The sequence below is a fragment of the Pimephales promelas genome, chromosome 1 (assembly GCF_988280905.1).
Source record: "Pimephales promelas chromosome 1, fPimPro1.hap1.1, whole genome shotgun sequence".
In the NCBI taxonomy this organism is placed as follows: Eukaryota; Metazoa; Chordata; class Actinopteri; order Cypriniformes; family Leuciscidae; genus Pimephales; species Pimephales promelas.
This window is the reverse complement of record NC_142769.1, coordinates 3,196,310-3,219,583: the sequence shown is the minus strand read 5'-3', so window position 1 is coordinate 3,219,583 and position 23,274 is coordinate 3,196,310.

Genomic DNA, 23,274 nt, shown 5'->3' with positions numbered 1-23,274 from the left:
TTGTTTATAAAGTGTTTTATTTCTACAATATATGGTGTAAAAACGTCTTAGTGCTGCCCTCTTCAGGTTGAACGGTGGCTACTGCAGTTGGATGTTCCGCACTTCGTGACGTACGCAGGTTTCAGCTCACCACGCGAGCTACGCCCTTGGCAATATAAAAAGCATCTTGTGTCATCAAAACCACTGTAGCGAGTCAGGAATTGGAATTGTGAGTATTGAAAACGATCAGGATAGAGTGTTTTAGCATCTATTTCGTCCCCTCTATCTCCGCTGGGGTCTGCCCACTTTTTCAGCATTTTTCAAATATTGCAACATGACTTTTGCGTAAACATATACGCCACTTTCGCGTCAGGTGGCATGTTATCTCTACGCATTTTGAGCTATCCGCGTGTATGCGTATATGTCTACGCCATTAACGTCCGCGTCATTTCGCGTGTCCGAACACGCAGTCAAATCACCAGTCATAAATGCCATTAACCCCAGTGACGGTTAAGTTTAGGGATGGGGTTGAGGTAAGTCATATCTTTTTCTTTCCTAGGATGGTAAGGGAACAGTCATAAATGCCATTAACCCCAGTGATGGTTAGGTTTAGGGACGGGGTTGAGGTAAGTCATATATTTATATAACGTTAAGTCAACGGCGTTCATAAACACGCTGAAAGGCGATTATGCGTCTTGATAGCACGCCAAAAATGGAAATACGAATTGGCGTGTCATACACACGCTACTTCATGAGTGTAACTTGTATTTATTCTATACTTTACTGTATGGAAATGCTTGAATCTGTAATAACATGCATGTTGTTCCACTGCAGCAATTCTTAGATTAAGATATTGCACAACATGTCTGTAAAGCGAAGTTCAGTTCTCAGAATCGCTCTCACACAGGCATGTTGAACATGTTTCAGCAAGACGTGTGTTTTCAGCTCCACCGCAGATCTTCCTGGAGATTATAATGTATTATTTTGAGTCATCTCTCTTGGTCCCACACTGGTTGTATAGATTGAGTTTCCCGAAAGCATTGCAAACCTGAGTAGAGCAGTGGTGCCAGTGGGACACTACACAACTTTTGAATTCTGAACAGGTTTTAAGACACTTGGCATTACATTTTTTTTTGTTGTTGTTGTTGTTATGGAGAAAAACTACATGAACTACACCCGGTATACTTAACCCATTCAGACCCTGTGTCTATTACAATGGACATCACATGTCAGCCCCCTTTTTTTAACTTCTGGAGCATTTCATCTAGTTTAAAGCCTGCAGTCCATGAGATTGGACGTTTGTCATCAAGCTTTGAATGTAGTAATTATATAAAAAAAAAAAACTCTACATTGAAGAGAAGCATGGCAGCACTTCACTCCAAACACAGAAGCAAGCAACATTTTCTAAGGTGTATTTACATTTTGTATATATTTTTGCCTGTATTTCATAGTTTGTATGTAAAATAGAAAGATTGAACTTATTAATTAGTTAAAAATCGACTAGAATTGCACGTTTTAAATCAGGATTTTTTTTAAATGTGTCTTGACTCTTGTCCATTAGAATGGACAGTAGGTTTGAAAGCCTGTTCCTGAAGTCACATTTTCAGTAATGCTGATTGAAATTTCTTTTATAATATATATATATATATATATATATATATATATATATATATAACAGTACCGATACATTTTTGAAACTTTTTCATGTGCCGAATATACAGTTCTAAAGTGCTTGAACATATAGCTGATGAAAATATCTCAGATGTTGACTTTATGTGGAGTAATGAGGAAGATGGAGATGTAAGAAAAATATCCATATTTAAAACTTTATAAAGTAAAATAACTTCCGGCCAAAAGAACATATGGATTTGACTTAAATCTAAAGCACAACTTAAATATGAATATTTTAAATATTTTATATCCATATATTTTTTATTGATAGATGCACTTTTATGATGGATAGATGCACTTTTATGATGGATAGACGGATTTATGCACTTTTATCATGGATAGATGCACTTTTATGATGGATAGATGCACTTTTATCATGGATAGATGCACTTTTATCATGGATGGATGCACTTTTATGATGGATAGATGCACTTGTATCATGGATAGATGCACTTTTATGATGGATAGATGCACTTGTATCATGGATAGATGCACTTTTATGATGGATAGATGCACTTTTATGATGGATAGATGCACTTTTATCATGGATAGATGCACTTTTATGATGGATAGATGCACTTTTATCATGGATAGATGCACTTTTATGATGGATAGATGCACTTTTATCATGGATAGATGCAGTTTTATGATGGATAGATGAACTTTTATCATGGATAGATGCACTTGTATCATGGATAGATGCACTTTTATGGACTTTCAAAATAGAAACAAACATTTACAGCCGATATAAAGCTTGGAAGGGCCAGGACATTGTTTAATATAACTCTGATTATTTTTGTCTGAGAGAAGAATGTCATATACACTATGGCTAGAGGCCAGAGTGATTAAATCATGGGTTAATTTAAATTTTGGGGTGAACTATGCCTTTAAAGGTATAGTTCAACCACAAATTATATTTGTCATCACTTACTCACCCTCATGTTGTTTCAAACCTGTATGAGTTTCATACCATTTTTATGTTGGACACCACCCCCACTGCAATCTATTGAATGGGGTTTCGGGTAGTATATTTGATAGACATTTTAACTAAAGTTTCTTTCATGATAAAAACTATTTTACTGCACTCAGGCCATAGCACCAAGCGCACGTAGCAACTCAAAATTTCGACCCGAAAAAAAAAAAATAACAGTGGTAACCCTTGTTGTTTTTTTTGTTTTTTTTTTGGTGTGAAAAAACATGTTTCTCCAATCTTCTTGAAACTCTGGATTCTGATAGAGGGCCACGAGACTTAGACCTGAGTGCAAAAATGGAGGCTCTAGCCCTTTCCAGAGCTGAGATATCGAAACTCAAAAATTCGGCCCGAAAAAAAAAACGACAGTGGTAACCCTTACGTTTTTTTTTTTTGGGCGAAAAATTAAGTTTCTCCAATCTTCCCAAAACTCTGGATTCTGATAGCGGGCCATGAGACTTAGACCTGAGTGCAAAAATGGAGGCTCTAGCCACTTCCAGAGCTGAGATATCGAAACTCAAAAATTCGGCCCGAAAAAAAACGACAGTGGTACCCCTTACGTTTTTTTTTTTTGGGGGGCGAAAAATTAAGTTTCTCCAATCTTCCCAAAACTCTGGATTCTGATAGAGGGCCATGAGACTTAGACCTGAGTGCAAAAATGGAGGCTCTAGCCCCTTCCAGAGCTGAGATATCGAAACTCAAAAATTCGGCCCGAAAAAAAAAACGACAGTGCAGTGGTACCCCTTACGTTTTTTTTTTTGGGCGAAAAATTAAGTTTCTCCAATCTTCCCAAAACTCTGGATTCTGATAGAGAGCCATGAGACTTAGACCTGAGTGCAAAAATGGAGGCTCTATCCCCTTCCAGAGCTGAGATATCGAAACTCAAAAATTCGGCCCGGAAAAAAAACGACAGTGGTACCCCTTACGGTTTTTTTTTTGGGCGAAAAATTAAGTTTCTCCAATCTTCCCAAAACTCTGGATTCTGATAGAGGGCCATGAGACTTAGACCTGAGTGCAAAAATGGAGGCTCTAGCCCCTTCCAGAGCTGAGATATCGAAACTCAAAAATTCGGCCCGAAAAAAAAAACGACAGTGGTACCCCTTACGTTTTTTTTTTTTTGGGCGAAAAATTACGTTTCTCCAATCTTCCCAAAACTCTGGATTCTGATAGAGGGCCATGAGACTTAGACCTGAGTGCAAAAATGGAGGCTCTAGCCCCTTCCAGAGCTGAGATATCGAAACTCAAAAATTCGGCCCGAAAAAAAAAACGACAGTGGTACCCCTTACGTTTTTTTTTTGGGGCGAAAAATTAAGTTTCTCCAATCTTCCCAAAACTCTGGATTCTGATAGAGGGCCATGATACTTAGACCTGAGTGCAAAAATGGAGGCTCTAGCCCCTTCCAGAGCTGAGATATCGAAACTCAAAAATTCGGCCCGAAAAAAAAACGACAGTGGTACCCCTTACGTTTTTTTTTTTTGGGCGAAAAATTAAGTTTCTCCAATCTTCCCAAAACTCTGGATTCTGATAGAGGGCCATGAGACTTAGACCTGAGTGCAAAAATGGAGGCTCTAGCCCCTTCCAGAGCTGAGATATCGAAACTCAAAAATTCGGCCCGAAAAAAAAACGACAGTGATACCCCTTACGTTTTTTTTTTTGGGCGAAAAATTAAGTTTCTCCAATCTTCCCAAAACTCTGGATTCTGATAGAGGGCCATGAGACTTAGACCTGAGTGCAAAAATGGAGGCTCTAGCCCCTTCCAGAGCTGAGATATCGAAACTCAAAAATTCGGCCCGAAAAAAAAACGACAGTGTTACCCCTTACGTTTTTTTTTTTTTTTGGGCGAAAGATTAAGTTTCTCCAATCTTCCCAAAACTCTGGATTCTGATAGAGGGCCATGAGACTTAGACCTGAGTGCAAAAATGGAGGCTCTAGCCCCTTCCAGAGCTGAGATATCGAAACTCAAAAATTCGGCCCGAAAAAAAAACGACAGTGGTACCCCTTACGTTTTTTTTTTTGGGGGGCGAAAAATTAAGTTTCTCCAATCTTCCCAAAACTCTGGATTCTGATAGAGGGCCATGAGACTTAGACCTAAGTGCAAAAATGGAGGCTCTAGCCCCTTCCAGAGCTGAGATATCGAAACTCAAAAATTCGGCCCGAAAAAAAAACGACAGTGGTACCCCTTACGTTTTTTTTTTTTGGGCGAAAAATTAAGTTTCTCCAATCTTCCCAAAACTCTGGATTCTGATAGAGGGCCATGAGACTTAGACCTGAGTGCAAAAATGGAGGCTCTAGCCCCTTCCAGAGCTGAGATATCGAAACTCAAAAATTCGGCCCGAGAAAAAAACGACAGTGGTACCCCTTACGTTTTTTTTTTTTTTGGGCGAAAAATTAAGTTTCTCTAATCTTCCCAAAACTCTGGATTCTGATAGAGGGCCATGAGACTTAGACCTGAGTGCAAAAATGGAGGCTCTAGCCCCTTCCAGAGCTGAGATATCGAAACTCAAAAATTCGGCCCGAAAAAAAAACAGACAGTGGTACCCTTACGTTTTTTTTTTGGGCGAAAAATTAAGTTTCTCCAATCTTCCCAAAACTCTGGATTCTGATAGAGGGACATGAGACTTAGACCTGAGTGCAAAAATGGAGGCTCTAGCCCCTTCCAGAGCTGAGATATCGAAACTCAAAAATTCGGCCCGAAAAAAAAACGACAGTGGTACCCCTTACGTTTTTTTTTTTTTGGGCGAAAAATTAAGTTTCTCCAATCTTCCCAAAACTCTGGATTCTGATAGAGGGCCATGAGACTTAGACCTGAGTGCAAAAATGGAGGCTCTAGCCCCTTCCAGAGCTGAGATATCGAAACTCAAAAATTCGGCCCGAAAAAAAAAACGACAGTGGTACCCCTTACGTTTTTTTTTTCGGTGAAAAATTAAGTTTCTCCAATCTTCCCAAAACTCTGGATTCTGATAGAGGGCAATGAGACTTAGACCTGAGTGCAAAAATGGAGGCTCTAGCCCCTTCCAGAGCTGAGATATCGAAACTCAAAAATGTGGCCCGAAAAAAAAACGACAGTGGTACCCCTTACGTTTTTTTTTTTTTTTTGGGCGAAAAATTAAGTTTCTCCAATCTTCCCAAAACTCTGGATTCTGATAGAGGGCCATGAGACTTAGACCTGAGTGCAAAAATGGAGGCTCTAGCCCCTTCCAGAGCTGAGATATCGAAACTCAAAAATTCGGCCCGAAAAAAAAACGACAGTGGTACCCCTTACGTTTTTTTTTTTTTTTTGGGCGAAAAATTAAGTTTCTCCAATCTTCCCAAAACTCTGGATTCTGATAGAGGGCCATGAGACTTAGACCTGAGTGCAAAAATGGAGGCTCTAGCCCCTTCCAGAGCTGAGATATCGAAACTCAAAAATTCGGCCCGAAAAAAAAAACGACAGTGGTACCCCTGACGTTTTTTTTTTTTTGGGCGAAAAATTAAGTTTCTCCAATCTTCCCAAAACTCTGGATTCTGATAGAGGGCCATGAGACTTAGACCTGAGTGCAAAAATGGAGGCTCTAGCCCCTTCCAGAGCTGAGATATCGAAACTCAAAAATTCGGCCCGAAAAAAAAAACGACAGTGGTACCCCTTACTTTTTTTTTTTTGGGCGAAAAATTAAGTTTCTCCAATCTTCCCAAAACTCTGGATTCTGATAGAGGGCCATGAGACTTAGACCTGAGTGCAAAAATGGAGGCTCTAGCCCCTTCCAGAGCTGAGATATCGAAACTCAAAAATTCGGCCCGAAAAAAAAACGACAGTGGTACCCCTTACGTTTTTTTTTTCGGTGAAAAATTAAGTTTCTCCAATCTTCCCAAAACTCTGGATTCTGATAGAGGGCAATGAGACTTAGACCTGAGTGCAAAAATGGAGGCTCTAGCCCCTTCCAGAGCTGAGATATCGAAACTCAAAAATGTGGCCCGAAAAAAAAACGACAGTGGTACCCCTTACGTTTTTTTTTTTGGGCGAAAAATTAAGTTTCTCCAATCTTCCCAAAACTCTGGATTCTGATAGAGGGCCATGAGACTTAGACCTGAGTGCAAAAATGGAGGCTCTAGCCCCTTCCAGAGCTGAGATATCGAAACTCAAAAATTCGGCCCGAAAAAAAAAACGACAGTGGTACCCCTTACGTTTTTTTTTTCGGTGAAAAATTAAGTTTCTCCAATCTTCCCAAAACTCTGGATTCTGATAGAGGGCAATGAGACTTAGACCTGAGTGCAAAAATGGAGGCTCTAGCCCCTTCCAGAGCTGAGATATCGAAACTCAAAAATGTGGCCCGAAAAAAAAACGACAGTGGTACCCCTTACGTTTTTTTTTTTTTTTTGGGCGAAAAATTAAGTTTCTCCAATCTTCCCAAAACTCTGGATTCTGATAGAGGGCCATGAGACTTAGACCTGAGTGCAAAAATGGAGGCTCTAGCCCCTTCCAGAGCTGAGATATCGAAACTCAAAAATTCGGCCCGAAAAAAAAACGACAGTGGTACCCCTTACGTTTTTTTTTTTTGGGCGAAAAATTAAGTTTCTCCAATCTTCCCAAAACTCTGGATTCTGATAGAGGACCATGAGACTTAGACCTGAGTGCAAAAATGGAAGCTCTAGCCCCTTCCAGAGCTGAGATATCGAAACTCAAAAATTCGGCCCGAAAAAAAAAACGACAGTGGTACCCCTTACGTTTTTTTTTTTTGGGCGAAAAATTAAGTTTCTCCAATCTTCCCAAAACTCTGGATTCTGATAGAGGGCCATGAGACTTAGACCTGAGTGCAAAAATGGAGGCTCTAGCCCCTTCCAGAGCTGAGATATCGAAACTCAAAAATTCAGCCCGAAAAAAAAAAACGACAGGCGAAAAATTAAGTTTCTCCAATCTTCCCAAAACTCTGGATTCTGATAGAGGGCCATGAGACTTAGACCTGAGTGCAAAAATGGAAGCTCTAGCCCCTTCCAGAGCTGAGATATCGAAACTCAAAAATTCGGCCCGAAAAAAAAACGACAGTGGTACCCCTTATGTTTTTTTTTTTTGGGCGAAAAATTAAGTTTCTCCAATCTTCCCAAAACTCTGGATTCTGATAGAGGGCCATGAGACTTAGACCTGAGTGCAAAAATGGAGGCTCTAGCCCCTTCCAGAGCTGAGATATCGAAACTCAAAAATTCGGGCCGAAAAAAAAACGACAGTGGTACCCCTTACGTTTTTTTTTTTTGGGCGAAAAATTAAGTTTCTCCAATCTTCCCAAAACTCAGGATTCTGGTAGAGGGCCATGAGACTTAGACCTGAGTGCAAAAATGGAAGCTCTAGCCCCTTCCAGAGCTGAGATATCGAAACTCAAAAATTCAGCCCGAAAAAAAAACGACAGTGGTACCCCTTACGTTTTTTTTTTTTTGGGCGAAAAATTAAGTTTCTCCAATCTTCCCAAAACTCTGGATTCTGATAGAGGGCCATGAGAGTTAGACCTGAGTGCAAAAATGGAGGCTCTAGCCCCTTCCAGAGCTGAGATATCGAAACTCAAAAATTCGGCCCGAAAAAAAAACGACAGTGGTACCCCTTACAGTTTTTTTTTTGGGCGAAAAATTAAGTTTCTCCAATCTTCCCAAAACTCTGGATTCTGATAGAGGGCCATGAGACTTAGACCTGAGTGCAAAAATGGAGGCTCTAGCCCCTTCCAGAGCTGAGATATCGAAACTCAAAAATTCGGCCCGAAAAAAAAACGACAGTGGTACCCCTTACGTTTTTTTTTTTTGGGCGAAAAATAAAGTTTCTCCAATCTTCCCAAAACTATGGATTCTGATAGAGGGCCATGAGACTTAGACCTGAGTGCAAAAATGGAGGCTCTAGCCCCTTCCAGAGCTGAGATATCGAAACTCAAAAATTCGGCCCGAAAAAAAAACGACAGTGGTACCCCTTACGTTTTTTTTTTTGGGCGAAAAATTAAGTTTCTCCAATCTTCCCAAAACTCTGGATTCTGATAGAGGGCAATGAGACTTAGACCTGAGTGCAAAAATGGAGGCTCTAGCCCCTTCCAGAGCTGAGATATCGAAACTCAAAAATGTGGCCCGAAAAAAAAACGACAGTGGTACCCCTTACGTTTTTTTTTTTTGGGCGAAAAATTAAGTTTCTCCAATCTTCCCAAAACTCTGGATTCTGATAGAGGGCCATGAGACTTAGACCTGAGTGCAAAAATGGAGGCTCTAGCCCCTTCCAGAGCTGAGATATCGAAACTCAAAAATTTGGCACGAAAAAAAAACGACAGTGGTACCCCTTACGTTTTTTTTTTTTGGGCGAAAAATTAAGTTTCTCCAATCTTTCCAAAACTCTGGATTCTGATAGAGGACCATGAGACTTAGACCTGAGTGCAAAAATGGAAGCTCTAGCCCCTTCCAGAGCTGAGATATCGAAACTCAAAAATTCGGCCCGAAAAAAAAAACGACAGTGGTACCCCTTACGTTTTTTTTTTTGGGCGAAAAATTAAGTTTCTGCAATCTTCCCAAAACTCTGGATTCTGATAGAGGGCCATGAGACTTAGACCTGAGTGCAAAAATGGAGGCTCTAGCCCCTTCCAGAGCTGAGATATCTAAACTCAAAATTCGGCCCGAAAAAAAAACGACAGTGGTACCCCTTACGTTTTTTTTTTTCGGGCCGAATTTTTGAGTTTCGATATCTCAGCTCTGGAAGGGGCTAGAGCCTCCATTTTTGCACTCAGGTCTAAGTCTCATGGCCCTCTATCAGAATCCAGAGTTTTGGAAAGATTGGAGAAACTTAATTTTTCGCCCAAAAAAAAAAACGTAAGGGGTACCACTGTCGTTTTTTTTTCGTGCCAAATTTTTGAGTTTCGATATCTCAGCTCTGGAAGGGGCTAGAGCCTCCATTTTTGCACTCAGGTCTAAGTCTCATGGTCCTCTATCAGAATACAGAGTTTTGGGAAGATTGGAGAAACTTATTTTTTCGCCCAAAAAAAAAAACGTAAGGGGTACCACTGTCGTTTTTTTTTCGGGCCGAATTTTTGAGTTTAGATATCTCAGCTCTGGAAGGGGCTAGAGCCTCCATTTTTGCACTCAGGTCTAAGTCTCATGGCCCTCTATCAGAATCCAGAGTTTTGGGAAGATTGCAGAAACTTAATTTTTCGCCCAAAAAAAAAAACGTAAGGGGTACCACTGTCGTTTTTTTTTTCGGACCGAATTTTTGAGTTTCGATATCTCAGCTCTGGAAGGGGCTAGAGCTTCTATTTTTGCACTCAGGTCTAAGTCTCATGGCCCTCTATCAGAATCCAGAGTTTTGGAAAGATTGGAGAAACTTAATTTTTCGCCCCAAAAAAAAAACGTAAGGGGTACCACTGTCGTTTTTTTTTCGTGCCAAATTTTTGAGTTTCGATATCTCAGCTCTGGAAGGGGCTAGAGCCTCCATTTTTGCACTCAGGTCTAAGTCTCATGGCCCTCTATCAGAATCCAGAGTTTTGGGAAGATTGGAGAAACTTAATTTTTCTCCAAAAAAAAAAAACGTTAGGGGTACCACTGTCGTTTTTTTTTCGGGCCACATTTTTGAGTTTCGATATCTCAGCTCTGGAAGGGGCTAGAGCCTCCATTTTTGCACTCAGGTCTAAGTCTCATGGCCCTCTATCAGAATCCAGAGTTTTGGGAAGATTGGAGAAACTTAATTTTTCGCCCAAAAAAAAAAAGTAAGGGGTACCACTGTCGTTTTTTTTTCGGGCCGAATTTTTGAGTTTCGATATCTCAGCTCTGGAAGGGGCTAGAGCCTCCATTTTTGCACTCAGGTCTAAGTCTCATGGTCCTCTATCAGAATCCAGAGTTTTGGGAAGATTGGAGAAACTTATTTTTTCGCCCAAAAAAAAAACGTAAGGGGTACCACTGTCGTTTTTTTTCGGGCCGAATTTTTGAGTTTAGATATCTCAGCTCTGGAAGGGGCTAGAGCCTCCATTTTTGCACTCAGGTCTAAGTCTCATGGCCCTCTATCAGAATCCAAAGTTTTGGGAAGATTGCAGAAACTTAATTTTTCGCCCAAAAAAAAAAACGTAAGGGGTACCACTGTCGTTTTTTTTTTTCGTGCCAAATTTTTGAGTTTCGATATCTCAGCTCTGGAAGGGGCTAGAGCCTCCATTTTTGCACTCAGGTCTAAGTCTCATGGCCCTCTATCAGAATCCAGAGTTTTGGGAAGATTGGAGAAACTTAATTTTTCTCCAAAAAAAAAAAACGTTAGGGGTACCACTGTCGTTTTTTTTTCGGGCCACATTTTTGAGTTTCGATATCTCAGCTCTGGAAGGGGCTAGAGCCTCCATTTTTGCACTCAGGTCTAAGTCTCATGGCCCTCTATCAGAATCCAGAGTTTTGGGAAGATTGGAGAAACTTAATTTTTCGCCCAAAAAAAAAAAGTAAGGGGTACCACTGTCGTTTTTTTTTCGGGCCGAATTTTTGAGTTTCGATATCTCAGCTCTGGAAGGGGCTAGAGCCTCCATTTTTGCACTCAGGTCTAAGTCTCATGGTCCTCTATCAGAATCCAGAGTTTTGGGAAGATTGGAGAAACTTATTTTTTCGCCCAAAAAAAAAACGTAAGGGGTACCACTGTCGTTTTTTTTCGGGCCGAATTTTTGAGTTTAGATATCTCAGCTCTGGAAGGGGCTAGAGCCTCCATTTTTGCACTCAGGTCTAAGTCTCATGGCCCTCTATCAGAATCCAAAGTTTTGGGAAGATTGCAGAAACTTAATTTTTCGCCCAAAAAAAAAAACGTAAGGGGTACCACTGTCGTTTTTTTTTTTCGGGCCGAATTTTTGAGTTTCGATATCTCAGCTCTGGAAGGGGCTAGAGCTTCCATTTTTGCACTCAGGTCTAAGTCTCATGGTCCTCTATCAGAATCCAGAGTTTTGGAAAGATTGGAGAAACTTAATTTTTCGCCCAAAAAAAAAAAACGTAAGGGGTACCACTGCCGTTTTTTTTTCGGGTCGAATTTTTGAGTTTCGATATCTCAGCTCTGGAAGGGGCTAGAGCCTCCATTTTTGCACTCATGTCTAAGTCTCATGGTCCTCTATCAGAATCCAGAGTTTTGGGAAGATTGGAGAAACTTATTTTTTCGCCCAAAAAAAAAACGTAAGGGGTACCACTGTCGTTTTTTTTTTCGGGCCGAATTTTTGAGTTTCGATATCTCAGCTCTGGAAGGGGCTAGAGCTTCCATTTTTGCACTCAGGTCTAAGTCTCATGGCCCTCTATCTGAATCCAGAGTTTTGGGAAGATTGGAGAAACTTAATTTTTCGACCAAAAAAAAAAAACGTAAGGGGTACCACTGTCGTTTTTTTTTTCGGGCCGAATTTTTGAGTTTCGATATCTCAGCTCTGGAAGGGGCTAGAGCCTCTATTTTTGCACTCAGGTCTAAGTCTCATGGCCCTCTATCAGAATCCAGAGTTTTGGGAAGATTGGAGAAACTTAATTTTTCGCCCAAAAAAAAAAACGTAAGGGGTACCACTGTCGTTTTTTTTTTCGGGCCGAATTTTTGAGTTTCGATATCTCAGCTTTGGAAGGGGCTAGAGCCTCCATTTTTGCACTCAGGTCTAAGTCTCATGGCCCTCTATCAGAATCCAGAGTTTTGGGAAGATTGGAGAAACTTAATTTTTCGCCCAAAAAAAAAAAACGTAAGGGGTACCACTGTCGTTTTTTTTTCGGGCCGAATTTTTGAGTTTCGATATCTCAGCTCTGGAAGGGGCTAGAGCTTCCATTTTTGCACTCAGGTCTAAGTCTCATGGCCCTCTATCAGAATCCAGAGTTTTGGAAAGATTGGAGAAACTTAATTTTTCGCCCCAAAAAAAAAAACGTAAGGGGTACCACTGTCGTTTTTTTTTCGTGCCAAATTTTTGAGTTTCGATATCTCAGCTCTGGAAGGGGCTAGAGCCTCCATTTTTGCACTCAGGTCTAAGTCTCATGGCCCTCTATCAGAATCCAGAGTTTTGGGAAGATTGGAGAAACTTAATTTTTCACACCAAAAAAAAAAAAACGTAAGGGGTACCACTGTCGTTTTTTTTCGGGCCACATTTTTGAGTTTCGATATCTCAGCTCTGGAAGGGGCTAGAGCCTCCATTTTTGCACTCAGGTCTAAGTCTCATTGCCCTCTATCAGAATCCAGAGTTTTGGGAAGATTGGAGAAACTTAATTTTTCGCCCAAAAAAAAAAAGTAAGGGGTACCACTGTCGTTTTTTTTTCGGGCCGAATTTTTGAGTTTCGATATCTCAGCTCTGGAAGGGGCTAGAGCTTCCATTTTTGCACTCAGGTCTAAGTCTCATGGCCCTCTATCAGAATCCAGAGTTTTGGAAAGATTGGAGAAACTTAATTTTTCGCCCCAAAAAAAAAAACGTAAGGGGTACCACTGTCGTTTTTTTTTCGTGCCAAATTTTTGAGTTTCGATATCTCAGCTCTGGAAGGGGCTAGAGCCTCCATTTTTGCACTAGGGTCTAAGTCTCATGGCCCTCTATCAGAATCCAGAGTTTTGGGAAGATTGGAGAAACTTAATTTTTCTCCAAAAAAAAAAAAAAACGTAAGGGGTACCACTGTCGTTTTTTTTTCGGGCCACATTTTTGAGTTTCGATATCTCAGCTCTGGAAGGGGCTAGAGCCTCCATTTTTGCACTCAGGTCTAAGTCTCATTGCCCTCTATCAGAATCCAGAGTTTTGGGAAGATTGGAGAAACTTAATTTTTCGCCCAAAAAAAAAAGTAAGGGGTACCCCTGTCGTTTTTTTTTCGGGCCGAATTTTTGAGTTTCGATATCTCAGCTCTGGAAGGGGCTAGAGCCTCCATTTTTGCACTCAGGTCTAAGTCTCATGGTCCTCTATCAGAATCCAGAGTTTTGGGAAGATTGGAGAAACTTATTTTTTCGCCCAAAAAAAAAACGTAAGGGGTACCACTGTCGTTTTTTTTCGGGCCGAATTTTTGAGTTTAGATATCTCAGCTCTGGAAGGGGCTAGAGCCTCCATTTTTGCACTCAGGTCTAAGTCTCATGGCCCTCTATCAGAATCCAGAGTTTTGGGAAGATTGCAGAAACTTAATTTTTCGCCCAAAAAAAAAACGTAAGGGGTACCACTGTCGTTTTTTTTTTCGGGCCGAATTTTTGAGTTTCGATATCTCAGCTCTGGAAGGGGCTAGAGCTTCCATTTTTGCACTCAGGTCTAAGTCTCATGGTCCTCTATCAGAATCCAGAGTTTTGGAAAGATTGGAGAAACTTAATTTTTCGCCCAAAAAAAAAAAACGTAAGGGGTACCACTGTCGTTTTTTTTTCGTGCCAAATTTTTGAGTTTCGATATCTCAGCTCTGGAAGGGGCTAGAGCCTCCATTTTTGCACTCAGGTCTAAGTCTCATGGCCCTCTATCAGAATCCAGAGTTTTGGGAAGATTGGAGAAACTTAATTTTTCGCCCCAAAAAAAAACGTAAGGGGTACCACTGTCGTTTTTTTTTCGGGCCACATTTTTGAGTTTCGATATCTCAGCTCTGGAAGGGGCTAGAGCCTCCATTTTTGCACTCAGGTCTAAGTCTCATTGCCCTCTATCAGAATCCAGAGTTTTGGGAAGATTGGAGAAACTTAATTTTTCGCCCAAAAAAAAAAACGTAAGGGGTACCACTGTCGTTTTTTTTTTCGGGCCGAATTTTTGAGTTTCGATATCTCAGCTCTGGAAGGGGCTAGAGCCTCCATTTTTGCACTCAGGTCTAAGTCTCATGGCCCTCTATCAGAATCCAGAGTTTTGGGAAGATTGGAGAAACTTAATTTTTCGCCCAAAAAAAAAAACGTAAGGGGTACCACTGTCGTTTTTTTTTTCGGGCCGAATTTTTGAGTTTCAATATCTCAGCTCTGTAAGGGGCTAGAGCTTCAATTTTTGCACTCAGGTCTAAGTCTCATGGCCCTCTATCAGAATCCAGAGTTTTGGGAAGTTTGGAGAAACTTAATTTTTCGCCCAAAAAAAAAAAACGTAAGGGGTACCACTGTCGTTTTTTTTTTTCGGGACGAATTTTTGAGTTTCGATATCTCAGCTCTGTAAGGGGCTAGAGCTTCAATTTTTGCACTCAGGTCTAAGTCTCATGGCCCTCTATCAGAATCCAGAGTTTTGGAAAGATTGGAGAAACTTAATTTTTCGCCCAAAAAAAAAAACGAAAGGGGTACCACTGTCGTTTTTTTTCGGGCCAAATTTTTGAGTTTCGATATCTCAGCTCTGGAAGGGGCTAGAGCCTCCATTTTTGCACTCAGGTCTAAGTCTCATGGCCCTCTATCAGAATCCAGAGTTTTGGGAAGATTGGAGAAACTTAATTTTTCGCCCAAAAAAAAAAAACGTAAGGGGTACCACTGTCGTTTTTTTTTCGGGCCGAATTTTTGAGTTTCGATATCTCAGCTCTGGAAGGGGCTAGAGCCTCCATTTTTGCACTCAGGTCTAAGTCTCATGGCCCTCTATCAGAATCCAGAGTTTTGGGAAGATTGGAGAAACTTAATTTTTCGCCCAAAAAAAAAACGTAAGGGGTACCACTGTCGTTTTTTTTTTCGGGCCGAATTTTTGAGTTTCAATATCTCAGCTCTGTAAGGGGCTAGAGCTTCAATTTTTGCACTCAGGTCTAAGTCTCATGGCCCTCTATCAGAATCCAGAGTTTTGGGAAGTTTGGAGAAACTTAATTTTTCGCCCAAAAAAAAAAAACGTAAGGGGTACCACTGTCGTTTTTTTTTTTCGGGCCGAATTTTTGAGTTTCGATATCTCAGCTCTGTAAGGGGCTAGAGCTTCAATTTTTGCACTCAGGTCTAAGTCTCATGGCCCTCTATCAGAATCCAGAGTTTTGGGAAGATTGGAGAAACTTAATTTTTCGCCCAAAAAAAAAAACGAAAGGGGTACCACTGTCGTTTTTTTTCGGGCCAAATTTTTGAGTTTCGATATCTCAGCTCTGGAAGGGGCTAGAGCCTCCATTTTTGCACTCAGGTCTAAGTCTCATGGCCCTCTATCAGAATCCAGAGTTTTGGGAAGATTGGAGAAACTTAATTTTTCGCCCAAAAAAAAAAAAACGTAAGGGGTACCACTGTCGTTTTTTTTTCGGGCCGAATTTTTGAGTTTCGATATCTCAGCTCTGGAAGGGGCTAGAGCCTCCATTTTTGCACTCAGGTCTAAGTCTCATGGCCCTCTATCAGAATCCAGAGTTTTGGGAAGATTGGAGAAACTTAATTTTTCGCCCAAAAAAAAAACCGTAAGGGGTACCACTGTCGTTTTTTTTTTCGGGCCGAATTTTTGAGTTTCGATATCTCAGCTGTGGAAGGGGCTAGAGCCTCCATTTTTGCACTCAGGTCTAAGTCTCATGGCCCTCTATCAGAATCCAGAGTTTTGGGAAGATTGGAGAAACTTAATTTTTCGCCCAAAAAAAAAAACGTAAGGGGTACCACTGTCGTTTTTTTTTTGGGCGAAAAATTTAGTTTCTCCAATCTTCCCAAAATTCTGGATTCTGATAGAGGGCCATGAGACTTAGACCTGAGTGCAAAAATGGAGGCTCTAGCCCCTTCCAGAGCTGAGATATCGAAATTCAAAAATTCGGCCCAAAAAAAAAAACGACAGTGGTACCACTGTCGTTTTTTTTTTTGGGCGAAAAATTAAGTTTCTCCAATCTTCCCAAAACTCTGGATTCTGATAGAGGGCCATGAGACTTAGACCTGAGTGCAAAAATGGAGGCTCTATCCCCTTCCAGAGCTGAGATATCGAAACTCAAAAATTTGGCCCGAAAAAAAACGACAGTGGTACCCCTTACGTTTTTTTTTTTGGGCAAAAAATTAAGTTTCTCCAATCTTCCCAAAACTCTGGATTCTGATAGAGGGCCATGAGACTTAGACCTGAGTGCAAAAATGGAGGCTCTAGCCCCTTCCAGAGCTGAGATATCGAAACTCAAAAATTCGGCCCGAAAAAAAAACGACAGTGGTACCCCTTACGTTTTTTTTTTTTTGGGCGAAAAATTAAGTTTCTCCAATCTTCCCAAAACTCTGGATTCTGATAGAGGGCCATGAGAGTTAGACCTGAGTGCAAAAATGGAGGCTCTAGCCCCTTCCAGAGCTGAGATATCGAAACTCAAAAATTCGGCCCGAAAAAAAAACGACAGTGGTACCCCTTACGGTTTTTTTTTTGGGCGAAAAATTAAGTTTCTCCAATCTTCCCAAAACTCTGTATTCTGATAGAGGGCCATGAGACTTAGACCTGAGTGCAAAAATGGAGGCTCTAGCCCCTTCCAGAGCTGAGATATCGAAACTCAAAAATTCGGCCCGAAAATAAAACGACAGTGGTACCCCTTACGTTTTTTTTTTTTTGGGCGAAAAATAAAGTTTATCCAATCTTCCCAAAACTCTGGATTCTGATAGAGGGCCATGAGACTTAGACCTGAGTGCAAAAATGGAGGCTCTAGCCCCTTCCAGAGCTGAGATATCGAAACTCAAAAATTCGGCCCGAAAAAAAAACGACAGTGGTACCCCTTACGTTTTTTTTTTTTGGGCGAAAAATAAAGTTTCTCCAATCTTCCCAAAACTCTGTATTCTGATAGAGGGCCATGAGACTTAGACCTGAGTGCAAAAATGGAGGCTCTAGCCCCTTCCAGAGCTGAGATATCGAAACTCAAAAATTCGGCCCGAAAAAAAAAACGACAGTGGTACCCCTTACGTTTTTTTTTTTGGGCGAAAAATTAAGTTTCTCCAATCTTCCCAAAACTCTGGATTCTGATAGAGGGCCATGAGACTTAGACCTGAGTGCAAAAATGGAGGCTCTAGCCCCTTCCAGAGCTGAGATATCGAAACTCAAAAATTCGGCCCGAAAAAAAAACGACAGTGGTACCCCTTACGTTTTTTTTTTTTTTGGGCGAAAAAATAAGTTTCTCCAATCTTCCCAAAACTCTGGATTCTGATAGAGGACCATGAGACTTAGACCTGAGTGCAAAAATTGAGGCTCTAGCCCCTTCCAGAGCTGAGATATCGAAACTCAAAAATTCGGCCCGAAAAAAAAAACGACAGTGGTACCCCTTACGTTTTTTTTTTTTGGGCGAAAAATTAAGTTTCTCCAATCTTCCCAAAACTCTGGATTCTGATAGAGGGCCATGAGACTTAGACCTGAGTGCAAAAATGGAGGCTCTAGCCCCTTCCAGAGCTGAGATATCGAAACTCAAAAATTCGGCCCGAAAAAAAAATGACAGTGGTACCCCTTACGTTTTTTTTTTTTGGGCGAAAAATTAAGTTTCTCCAATCTTCCCAAAACTCTGGATTCTGATAGAGGGCCATGAGACTTAGACCTGAGTGCAAAAATGGAAGCTCTAGCCCCTTCCAGAGCTGAGATATCGAAACTCAAAAATTCGGCCCGAAAAAAAAACGACAGTGGTACCCCTTACGTTTTTTTTTTTTCGGCGAAAAATTAAGTTTCTCCAATCTTCCCAAAACTCTGGATTCTGGTAGAGGGCCATGAGACTTAGACCTGAGTGCAAAAATGGAAGCTCTAGCCCCTTCCAGAGCTGAGATATCGAAACTCAAAAATTCGGCCCGAAAAAAAAACGACAGTGGTACCCCTTACGTTTTTTTTTTTTGGGCGAAAAATTAAGTTTCTCCAATCTTTCCAAAACTCTGGATTCTGATAGAGGGCCATGAGACTTAGACCTGAGTGCAAAAATGGAGGCTCTAGCCCCTTCCAGAGCTGAGATATCGAAACTCAAAAATTCGGCCCGAAAAAAAAACGACAGTGGTACCCCTTACGTTTTTTTTTTTTTGGGCGAAAAATTAAGTTTCTCCAATCTTCCCAAAACTCTGGATTCTGATAGAGGGCCATGAGAGTTAGACCTGAGTGCAAAAATGGAGGCTCTAGCCCCTTCCAGAGCTGAGATATCGAAACTCAAAAATTCGGCCCGAAAAAAAAAACGACAGTGGTACCCCTTACGTTTTTTTTTTTGGGCGAAAAATTAAGTTTCTCCAATCTTCCCAAAACTCTGTATTCTGATAGAGGGCCATGAGACTTAGACCTGAGTGCAAAAATGGAGGCTCTAGCCCCTTCCAGAGCTGAGATATCGAAACTCAAAAATTCGGCCCGAAAAAAAAACGACAGTGGTACCCCTTACGTTTTTTTTTTTTTTGGGCGAAAAATAAAGTTTCTCCAATCTTCCCAAAACTCTGGATTCTGATAGAGGGCCATGAGACTTAGACCTGAGTGCAAAAATGGAGGCTCTAGCCCCTTCCAGAGCTGAGATATCGAAACTCAAAAATTCGGCCCGAAAAAAAAAACGACAGTGGTACCCCTTACGTTTTTTTTTTTGGGCGAAAAATTAAGTTTCTCCAATCTTCCCAAAACTCTGGATTCTGATAGAGGGCCATGAGACTTAGACCTGAGTGCAAAAATGGAAGCTCTAGCCCCTTCCAGAGCTGAGATATCGAAACTCAAAAATTCGGCCCGAAAAAAAAAACGACAGTGGTACCCCTTACGTTTTTTTTTTTTGGGCGAAAAATTAAGTTTCTCCAATCTTCCCAAAACTCTGGATTCTGATAGAGGGCCATGAGACTTAGACCTGAGTGCAAAAATGGAGGCTCTAGCCCCTTCCAGAGCTGAGATATCGAAACTCAAAAATTCGGCCTGAAAAAAAAACGACAGTGGTACCCCTTACGTTTTTTTTTTTTGGGCGAAAAATTAAGTTTCTCCAATCTTCCCAAAACTCTGGATTCTGATAGAGGGCCATGAGACTTAGACCTGAGTGCAAAAATGGAGGCTCTAGCCCCTTCCAGAGCTGAGATATCGAAACTCAAAAATTCGGCCCGAAAAAAAAACCGACAGTGGTACCCCTTACGTTTTTTTTTTTTGGGCGAAAAATTAAGTTTCTCCAATCTTCCCAAAACTCTGGATTCTGATAGAGGGCCATGAGACTTAGACCTGAGTGCAAAAATGGAGGCTCTAGCCCCTTCCAGAGCTGAGATATCGAAACTCAAAAATTCGGCCCGAAAAAAAAATGACAGTGGTACCCCTTACGTTTTTTTTTTTTGGGCGAAAAATTAAGTTTCTCCAATCTTCCCAAAACTCTGGATTCTGATAGAGGGCCATGAGACTTAGACCTGAGTGCAAAAATGGAAGCTCTAGCCCCTTCCAGAGCTGAGATATCGAAACTCAAAAATTCGGCCCGAAAAAAAAACGACAGTGGTACCCCTTACGTTTTTTTTTTTTGGGCGAAAAATTAAGTTTCTCCAATCTTCCCAAAACTCTGGATTCTGGTAGAGGGCCATGAGACTTAGACCTGAGTGCAAAAATGGAAGCTCTAGCCCCTTCCAGAGCTGAGATATCGAAACTCAAAAATTCGGCCCGAAAAAAAAACGACAGTGGTACCCCTTACGTTTTTTTTTTTTGGGCGAAAAATTAAGTTTCTCCAATCTTTCCAAAACTCTGGATTCTGATAGAGGGCCATGAGACTTAGACCTGAGTGCAAAAATGGAGGCTCTAGCCCCTTCCAGAGCTGAGATATCGAAACTCAAAAATTCGGCCCGAAAAAAAAACGACAGTGGTACCCCTTACGTTTTTTTTTTTTTGGGCGAAAAATAAAGTTTATCCAATCTTCCCAAAACTCTGGATTCTGATAGAGGGCCATGAGACTTAGACCTGAGTGCAAAAATGGAGGCTCTAGCCCCTTCCAGAGCTGAGATATTGAAACTCAAAAATTCGGCCCGAAAAAAAAACGACAGTGGTACCCCTTACGTTTTTTTTTTTTTTGGGCGAAAAATTAAGTTTCTCCAATCTTCCCAAAACTCTGGATTCTGATAGAGGGCCATGAGAGTTAGACCTGAGTGCAAAAATGGAGGCTCTAGCCCCTTCCAGAGCTGAGATATCGAAACTCAAAAATTCGGCCCGAAAAAAAAACGACAGTGGTACCCCTTACGGTTTTTTTTTTGGGCGAAAAATTAAGTTTCTCCAATCTTCCCAAAACTCTGTATTCTGATAGAGGGCCATGAGACTTAGACCTGAGTGCAAAAATGGAGGCTCTAGCCCCTTCCAGAGCTGAGATATCGAAACTCAAAAATTCGGCCCGAAAAAAAAACGACAGTGGTACCCCTTACGTTTTTTTTTTTTGGGCGAAAAATTAAGTTTCTCCAATCTTCCCAAAACTCTGGATTCTGGTAGAGGGCCATGAGACTTAGACCTGAGTGCAAAAATGGAAGCTCTAGCCCCTTCCAGAGCTGAGATATCGAAACTCAAAAATTCGGCCCGAAAAAAAAACGACAGTGGTACCCCTTACGTTTTTTTTTTTTTGGGCGAAAAATTAAGTTTCTCCAATCTTTCCAAAACTCTGGATTCTGATAGAGGGCCATGAGACTTAGACCTGAGTGCAAAAATGGAGGCTCTAGCCCCTTCCAGAGCTGAGATATCGAAACTCAAAAATTCGGCCCGAAAAAAAAACGACAGTGGTACCCCTTACGTTTTTTTTTTTTTGGGCGAAAAATAAAGTTTCTCCAATCTTCCCAAAACTCTGGATTCTGATAGAGGGCCATGAGACTTAGACCTGAGTGCAAAAATGGAGGCTCTAGCCCCTTCCAGAGCTGAGATATTGAAACTCAAAAATTCGGCCCGAAAAAAAAACGACAGTGGTACCCCTTACGTTTTTTTTTTTTGGGCGAAAAATTAAGTTTCTCCAATCTTCCCAAAACTCTGGATTCTGATAGAGGGCCATGAGAGTTAGACCTGAGTGCAAAAATGGAGGCTCTAGCCCCTTCCAGAGCTGAGATATCGAAACTCAAAAATTCGGCCCGAAAAAAAAACGACAGTGGTACCCCTTACGGTTTTTTTTTTGGGCGAAAAATTAAGTTTCTCCAATCTTCCCAAAACTCTGTATTCTGATAGAGGGCCATGAGACTTAGACCTGAGTGCAAAAATGGAGGCTCTAGCCCCTTCCAGAGCTGAGATATCGAAACTCAAAAATTCGGCCCGAAAAAAAAACGACAGTGGTACCCCTTACGTTTTTTTTTTTTGGGCGAAAAATAAAGTTTATCCAATCTTCCCAAAACTCTGGATTCTGATAGAGGGCCATGAGACTTAGACCTGAGTGCAAAAATGGAGGCTCTAGCCCCTTCCAGAGCTGAGATATTGAAACTCAAAAATTCGGCCCGAAAAAAAAACGACAGTGGTACCCCTTACGTTTTTTTTTTTGGGCGAAAAATTAAGTTTCTCCAATCTTCCCAAAACTCTGGATTCTGATAGAGGGCCATGAGACTTAGACCTGAGTGCAAAAATGGAGGCTCTAGCCCCTTCCAGAGCTGAGATATCGAAACTCAAAAATTCGGCCCGAAAAAAAACGACAGTGGTACCCCTTACGGTTTTTTTTTTGGGCGAAAAATTAAGTTTCTCCAATCTTCCCAAAACTCTGGATTCTGATAGAGGGCCATGAGACTTAGACCTGAGTGCAAAAATGGAGGCTCTAGCCCCTTCCAGAGCTGAGATATCGAAACTCAAAAATTCGGCCCGAAAAAAAAACGACAGTGGTACCCCTTACGTTTTTTTTTTTTTGGGCGAAAAATAAAGTTTATCCAATCTTCCCAAAACTCTGGATTGTGATAGAGGGCCATGAGACTTAGACCTGAGTGCAAAAATGGAGGCTCTAGCCCCTTCCAGAGCTGAGATATCGAAACTCAAAAATTCGGCCCGAAAAAAAAACGACAGTGGTACCCCTTACGTTTTTTTTTTTGGGCGAAAAATTAAGTTTCTCCAATCTTCCCAAAACTCTGGATTCTGATAGAGGGCCATGAGACTTAGACCTGAGTGCAAAAATGGAAGCTCTATCCCCTTCCAGAGCTGAGATATCGAAACTCAAAAATTCGGCCCGAAAAAAAAAACGACAGTGGTACCCCTTACGTTTTTTTTTTTTTGGGCGAAAAATTAAGTTTCTCCAATCTTCCCAAAACTCTGGATTCTGATAGAGGGCCATGAGACTTAGACGTGAGTGCAAAAATGGAAGCTCTAGCCCCTTCCAGAGCTGAGATATCGAAACTCAAAAATTCGGCCCGGAAAAAAAACGACAGTGGTACCCCTTACGTTTTTTTTTTTGGGCGAAAAATTAAGTTTCTCCAATCTTCCCAAAACTCTGGATTCTGATAGAGGGCAATGAGACTTAGACCTGAGTGCAAAAATGGAGGCTCTAGCCCCTTCCAGAGCTGAGATATCGAAACTCAAAAATTCGGCCCGAAAAAAAAACGACAGTGGTACCCCTTACGTTTTTTTTTTTTGGGCGAAAAAATAAGTTTCTCCAATCTTCCCAAAACTCTGGATTCTGATAGAGGACCATGAGACTTAGACCTGAGTGCAAAAATGGAGGCTCTAGCCCCTTCCAGAGCTGAGATATCGAAACTCAAAAATTCGGCCCGAAAAAAAAACGACAGTGGTACCCCTTACGTTTTTTTTTTTGGGCGAAAAATTAAGTTTCTCCAATCTTCCCAAAACTCTGGATTCTGATAGAGGACCATGAGACTTAGACCTGAGTGCAAAAATGGAAGCTCTAGCCCCTTCCAGAGCTGAGATATCGAAACTCAAAAATTCGGCCCGAAAAAAAAAACACAGTGGTACCCCTTACGTTTTTTTTTTTTGGGCGAAAAATTAAGTTTCTCCAATCTTCCCAAAACTCTGGATTCTGATAGA